Source organism: Montipora foliosa, chromosome 13 (genome assembly GCF_036669935.1).
Source record: "Montipora foliosa isolate CH-2021 chromosome 13, ASM3666993v2, whole genome shotgun sequence".
Lineage (NCBI taxonomy): Eukaryota > Metazoa > Cnidaria > Anthozoa > Scleractinia > Acroporidae > Montipora > Montipora foliosa.
This window is the reverse complement of record NC_090881.1, coordinates 2,064,418-2,071,917: the sequence shown is the minus strand read 5'-3', so window position 1 is coordinate 2,071,917 and position 7,500 is coordinate 2,064,418. Positions and strand designations below refer to the sequence as shown.

The following is a 7,500-nucleotide window of genomic DNA, read 5'->3' as shown; positions in this document are numbered from 1 at the left end:
TCGCTTTGACCGAAAATTCGTTCCGAAATGTCGAGCGAAAATTCGCTCTGACCGAAAATTCGTTCCGAAATTTCGAGCGAAAATTCGCTCTGACCGATAATTCGTTCCGAAATTTCGAGCGAAAATTCGCATTCACTGACAACTCTCACATGTGTGCAATGAAAGTCGAAAGGTATCGTACAGTGCTCTTCCCTGGTCAAAAAAAATAATAACAAAGAAGCTGCAATCACGCAAGGCTTTTAAGCTATGTATTTAAAATCTTTTACCGCTGAATTCAAAGTTTCTCATCAAATGGAAATGGAACCATTGATGTTCTTTTCACTGCGATGACTTGCCGGCGCTTGCCAAGTTAACAGTTATCCTGAAAATTGGTAAGTAAGCTTTTCGTACGTATAAGACATCATGTCAATAAACACTTCTGGTGTAATACAAATGTAGAGCCGGGAACCATTACAAGATAACACTCGCCGGCTCTTTTATATTTACAGGCTTTGCATTATTGACAACAGTTTGTCCTCTCAACCAAAGGATTGAAATTGCACATGTTTTGTCGAGTCTTCTCTGCCGAGAAAGATGAATAAAACACATTACAAAGGGCGAATTTTGTAGAGAATTGAAACGGACACAACTACTGAACTATTTCCAAAATACATGTACTGATCATCAAAGTGCTGTCAAAGTGACTGCGGTTGTTTACAAAACTGAATAGCCGATCGATATGTGAACGATCTTTACAAACCACACCACGAAATTTCGCGTACAACAAGCGAAATAACGCTTTTGGTTTTTCGCGCTGCTCTCGAAAATGCGGCGAATTTTCTCTCTTTGTCTTAGCGAATTTTCGCGCTGGGCCCGAAAATGCGGCGAATTTTCTCTCTTTGTTTTAGCGAAATTACGCTGGAAACATCGCGAAACGACGCTCGAATTTTCGAGCGAAATTTCGTCGAAAGTTCGCAGGGACAAAGAACGAAATTCGTGCATTTCGCTCTTATTACTTTTTCACAATACTGTATTACATGTACATGTCAATGTTTTGGACTATTGGTAATATTTATTGATTTTGGATCAATATAATTATTGTTAATTAAATTAAAATGTTTTTATAGCCAAAAAACAATCAGATTCAAGATGATTGTAGAAATGAGTGCAGCAGTAAATAGACCAGCAGGTACATGTAACAATGAATATGTGTATAAATGCAATACTTACCAGTACTGATGCAGTTGAGCACTGAAGAACGGTATCTTATCTGAGTAAAAAAATAATCACATTCTTACACCAGTGTTCAGAAGGTGCAAAATTGGTGAAGATGTTAAACTGTGTGAACCGAAACCCCCTTTAAATTAACCCATTGACTCCCAGCTAGGGGTTTCCCATTGATGAGTAAAATCGTCTGGTTTTAGACAGAGTAAAATACTAAGTCTGGCCGGTTTAGGCCGGGTGTAAAAAGGTCAACCATCAATGTGTGGTGTATGATTATCAATTTGATCTGTGCAATGCAGAGTACATCAGTTACACTAGCCAGCACTCCATTAACATATTGATGAAAACCGCTGGTGCGAATTGCTTTATTAAACCAAGTGACTGAGCTATGAAGCCACTGAGGATCATAATTATAGCTTCACTTGATATCATATCTGCAGTTCAACATATATTTCTTTATTTGTATTGAATACACAACTGAATTTTACATTACACTTGTCATCATTGAATACCAAGAAATGAAGATACAAATAAAAAGAAAAAGAAAACAAATACAACTTATAATTATATGACATACAAGCCAAAACAGGATGTAATAGGCAGCTATAATACTGACATGCACAGGAACTGAGTGAAGAATCAAAGAGGGCGAATAAAGTAAATTGAATCATCGGTAAATTTCTCGACCTTGTATTTAAAATTATTAAATATTATTAACAACTTGAGACAAAATAATTTGCCGGGAGCTCTCTTTTAGGTTATTTGAATAGGTGTCATATGTCATGTATAAAAAAGGTAAAGTTATAATTAAACTTTCTCACAGTTCCATGCCCAGCAAGGCTTTGCTTGAACAAGCCAAACACGATTTTTTTAGGTTCTGGATTAAAACTAGTATTGTTTGTGGCATTAAACCACCCCACCACCTGACAAGTTCAACATAATTATGATTTGTTTCATATATCATTACACGAACATTCATTGGTTCATTCATCACAGGAACACTTGAACCCACAAATGACCAACAACCAACATCAGTCGCTTCATTAAGCTCAGTTGGTTAGAGCGTTATACCAGCATCGTGAGGTCCTGAATTTTTCAGACTTCTCTAAGGAAGTGCAAAAATTGCATTCATAACTGCGAGGATCATTATACTGTAGCTCCACTTGATTTCATATCTGCGATTCAATATATGTACATGGTTCATTTCATACATGTATATCATTTCATTCATATATTTATTAAAACTGTTGCCGACCTTACAAGTAACTTTTTGGTATTGAAGAAATGCAATGGATTACTAGTTTGTCTAAGTTACCAAGCTTCAACACACAATTGGACACTGTCCGCAAAAAACTTTTTGTTTAATTTGAACATACTTTACATTGCATACATGTTAAGTACAACACTATAAAAATATATGTTAAATGGTTCCCATAACCTAGCTCAAACCATATAAATTAGTTACTAGGTTAAAGATTCTTTTTGTCACTTGAAAGTGATGTCATCACAGTCTGGGTGACAGTGAAACGTTGGGTAACACTTGTTCTGATAATTTTTTTTCTTACATGTAAAATTAATACTTCTGTCATTATCTTTATAACCCTCTTGGATAAATCTTGATTTGCTGGGGGGATATGACAGTATTATTTCCAATTAGTTTTAGGGAATTTTAAACCCATTTCGACAATATTGCTCTTAGCCAATAAATGTATTGTTAGCAGTTTCCCTACAAACTGTATGCTTTGTTGCACATAGGATACACTGTAATGCAGAATTGTAAGTTATCACTTAATATTGATATTCCATGTTTAATAATATACATGAAAAAATTACTCGATTCTGATTGTCTGAGAGCAGTGCAGTTCAAGTGTAACACAGTGCAAAAAAAGTGTAATAACAGTGTAAATTACACATCAAAATTCTGGAGTATTTGATTGGCTAATAAACAATATGCTTTGGTCAGAACCAATGAAATGTTTTGTTTTCAAATTAAGCGTGTGCCCTGGATGGCACAGTTTTTCTCTGATTGCGTGATATGCGTGCGTTTCTTCTACTTAACCATCTCGATTTTTTTCATATTAAATTATTAAGAAGTAATCACATTGTAAAAATACCGTTACAGTAGTTGTAGTCAGGCATGATAAAAAGAATTAAAAAACTTGTTGTCACTGACTAAAAAACTTATGGGAAGAAGATTATTTTTAGAAGCGTGGCATTCAATTCGTGAACCTAATTCCATTAATGAACAAGTTTACATTCCGGACATTTACAAGGCCCTTGCCAATCCCAAGTGACGTTGCTACCGTTTTTTAAGCACTCATTTTGTATTCGTAAGCCATTTTATGCTGAAGAAGGTCATAATATTTTGACTGAAACGTCCTTTTTTACATAAGTTTTTTAGTCTGTGACAACAAGTTTTTTAAATTCTAATTGTAATGACATGATTTTTCTCGTGCAATTTAGAATAAATAATCATGAGTAAATTTTTTCAAAGGCTAAAAATTACACTAGCCCTACAGGCTCGTGCAGTTTTGGTCGTCTTTGAAAAAAATTACTAGTGATTATTTATTCCAAATTGCACTGGAAATCACGACATGTGATTACCTAAACTAACTAACAAGTTTTGAAGTTGATAGAGGGGTCTTCAATTGACTAGCAATCTTGGACAAAACTTGTTGGGAAAATGTGACGCTCTACATGTAATTTGTCTGTGCGGTAAAGAGTAAATTCTTCCTATTTTCCCCCCTCCCCCCATTCCAATGTTGTTTTAAAAAGTGACCAAAGGCTTGCACAGTATTTTGCATCACATTACCAACATTGGTATGGGGAGATGGGGGGATGGGGGGAAGGACCAAGATATTTTGTGAGTGCGTGCCAAATGATGCTTAAAGTGGTACCATGACGAAAATCGCATCTTTCCTATCTAAGCCATTTTGAAACATGAACAAGTAGTCTGCGTGAGAAGAAAAATGCTGTTTACTTTTTTCAAATATCTCTTTTCGTTCCAGAGATATTCGGGTTTTTAAAATATGCAAATTAGCCAAGTGATCATATCATATCATATATCTTTATTTACCCTCGGATTTTTAGAGTAGCTTGGTGTAGCTAATATCTCCGAGCATTTAACCTCCCAACCATGATACCCCACAGAAGACAGACCACAACACCGGGAACTACATGCCCTACTCTTTACGACAAGTGTGCGCGGTGATGACGTCATACACTCACCATATTTTTTTCAAATATGATGAAAAGAGATATCTCAGCCAATTTGTATCAGAAATTTTTGATTTTTTGCAGTAAGATTCTACTAAATGTTCTCTAAAATATGAGCTTAACAGTTCTGTTACCATGGCATCATACTGGGTTCCAGACCTCCCCCATATTAAAAGCCTTTCGGGCCACCTTTGGCGTTCCATTTTGATATTTGCTAACAGCACTTCATATGCATAATCCAGCAAGCATATAAATATGTTAGTTCGAGTTTGTGGCCATGTTTAACATTTTTCAAGCTGAAAATCACTAACATATTGAATTCAAGTGGGTGGGGACTGGAAAAGAGTGAGTTGCCAAGGGAACAGAATTTTTTATAGCCATAGGTGTGTTTTCTGTAGAACTATTAGACTACCAAGTTTTAATGGTCTGCGCTGCAAATTGGCCAAGTTAGCTGTATTTATATACTCAATATAATATTGGGTTGAGTGTATGCGATGTCCTCAGTCATCTCATTTGCATATTTTACGCATTTTTCAAACTTAAATATCTCCGGAACTAATGAAGATATTTGCAAACGGTAAATGGCGTTTTTGTTCTTTCATAGAATTCTATGTGATACACTCAAAAAATCAAGGGGTAGAAATTTGATCATAGTACCACCTTAAGCTAGAATTTTTCCCAAGAGTTTTGTCCAAGATTGTATAATTCATGTTTTCATAAGTATAATCAAATTCAGAGAGTCTCAATGACCATGGACAGTTTGATATGTAGATCTTGTGAGAGTCTCTATAATGGTGTAGTTTAAATGTCCCTGGACTGCTGCGTGTGGGTTTTGGGGACAAAAATGTACCTTAACGTTTGTTAGCCTAATGAAGACGATTGCTTGTATGACAGTTCTGAAGGTTGTTGATGACTCCACTTATTGTAGTCGCTTAGTTATGGATTGCTTGCAAGGCTATGAGCATGATTTTCATTCAAGAGAATTCAAAGAAACTTTCTCTCCACAGGTAGAGGCAAAGGCAATAAGTAGTATTTATCTGACTGTGCGGTGGCAAGCACTTCATTTTAACTATCAAATCCCGAATGAACATCAAGGGGAAATCCCGCCACGTTCCAGATGTTTTGCAACTCTTACCTTAGAATACGTTTTTAAGCGTGGTCTATGTTAGAGGATCATTACGAAGACAACTTAACGCCAATCATTCAATAAAACAACGATTAACAGAGAGTTTCAGTGGTTAACAGGGAAGACGCAATGAAAACAATAGATGGTCATTGTTTTTTCTAAGACTTGCACGTTATTCGTTGTTAACCGTTGAAATGATTACATTTTCTTCTGTTAATCGTGCCAACTGCCTTAAATCATCGTTTTGAGTTCATTCTGTTGTGAAATTGCAAACAATGAAGGTGATTCCACCAAAAATGGAGACAATTATGTTATTTATTGTTTAAATTGTGTTACACGCATTCAAAGTAACGCAAGCATGTCTGCGTGACTAACTTGAAAAAGTTCTCAGTTTCTCTCAAGGACACAACACATATGATTTACAGTTGGTATTTGGTATGCTCCTTGATTTCTTAAATACAATCGCGTCAGTACGCCCTGTCATAGATGCATATGCATTTAAACTTCGTATGATGACTCCTTGTTGCCGAATACTCAGCTTACTTGGACGTCCTCTAGTGTGTTTCTCTCTTTCCTCAAAAGGCGTTTTTTAATTCTATAAACGGACGATTTCAAAACGTTGCACTTTTCAATGATCTTTCGCGTTAAAAATTTCCTTATTGCGTGCTAAGAAGGCAATATATGTCGTTTTTTCTAGCTCTATAATGTCAATAAAAACCATGCTGGTCACTTGCTACTTGTTGATTAAGCCCTGTTCGCCATTGTTAAGTCCCAAAAAATTGGCTTTCATTACATATTTGATCCCATGATTGGAAACAACAATAGCTCAAATTAAGCAGCATGTAATGCCGTAAAGTTTGGTACACAGGATGATTTGGACCAATGAGTCTGCTGTAAATTTTTCTCATTTTGGTATATTTACAATCTTGGACAAAACTCGTTGGGAAAATGTGACGCACTAATTCTTCCTACTTTCCCCCCTCCCCCCATTCCAATGTTGTTTTAAAAGGCAACCAAAGGCTTGCACAGTATTTTGCATCACATTACCAACATTGGTATGGGGGGATGGGGGGAAGGACCAAGATATTTTGTGAGTGCGTGCCAAATGATGCTTAAGCTAGAGTTTTTCCCAAGAGTTTTGTCCAAGATTCAGTATTATCATGGTTGGACTGGATCAAGCATCAAATAGAGGCTGATGCAAAGGAAAATAACTTGCATTCCTCTGCATTAGCCTCTATTTGATGCTGATTCCAGTCCATCTGTGAGAATATGAAACTTGTCTATTTTTTGTAATGTTGCCAAACCAAAAAGACCAAAGTAATTACACAACAGAATATTTCCTGAATGAAATACTGTACCTGTCAATTAACCATAAACTGGAGTCATATATCCTAGTCAGAATGCTAATCCAATGCACCTGCTGCTGCTAAGTGTGGGAAACCTACATGTAGAGTGACTAAGTTGCAATAAAATTATTGGTCTTAGCTTTGCATCTGACTGGTTGAAATATTCATCAAGGTTTTTTTTAATCCAATTATAGGTCACACTTTAAACACTTGTCTTGTCTATAATTACTCTCAACAAAGTTATAATCAACTAAGAAGCCCTACAAAAATGTTTATTAATTAAATATATTCCAGTGCTAATTAGTTAATTTTTTTTAATGGTACACCTGCCTTTTGTACATTTAGGAAGTGTCAGACTATAAAAGTCAAAGTTGAAAGAAAATAAAAGAAAAGGAGTTGGAGTAGTTGAAGACACGTTTTGTAAGTACAATGTACACACATCTTGACAATTAAGATACTTTGTCAATTTCATTTTGCAATAGCCTTTACACAGCATAAGGACAGTTGATGGAGCATCATAAGCGCCTTGACAAACAGGAAATGTTTGCCATTCAAACAACATCAAACAAAATTGTTTGGTGACCAAACATGCTCTTGAAGTGAGTGGCC

General features: G+C 35.9%; 1 long non-coding RNA gene across 1 annotated transcript in view; it reads left to right on the top strand.

Annotated features, from left to right (window-relative positions):
- The window catches only part of LOC137982245 (uncharacterized), a 17,785-nt gene that overhangs the window by 9,446 nt on the left and 839 nt on the right, over positions 1-7,500 (top strand). Inside the window, exon 5 of the long non-coding RNA XR_011118645.1 lies at positions 7,237-7,311. This is a non-coding gene — a long non-coding RNA (uncharacterized lncRNA). The remainder of the gene's footprint in view (positions 1-7,236; positions 7,312-7,500) is intronic.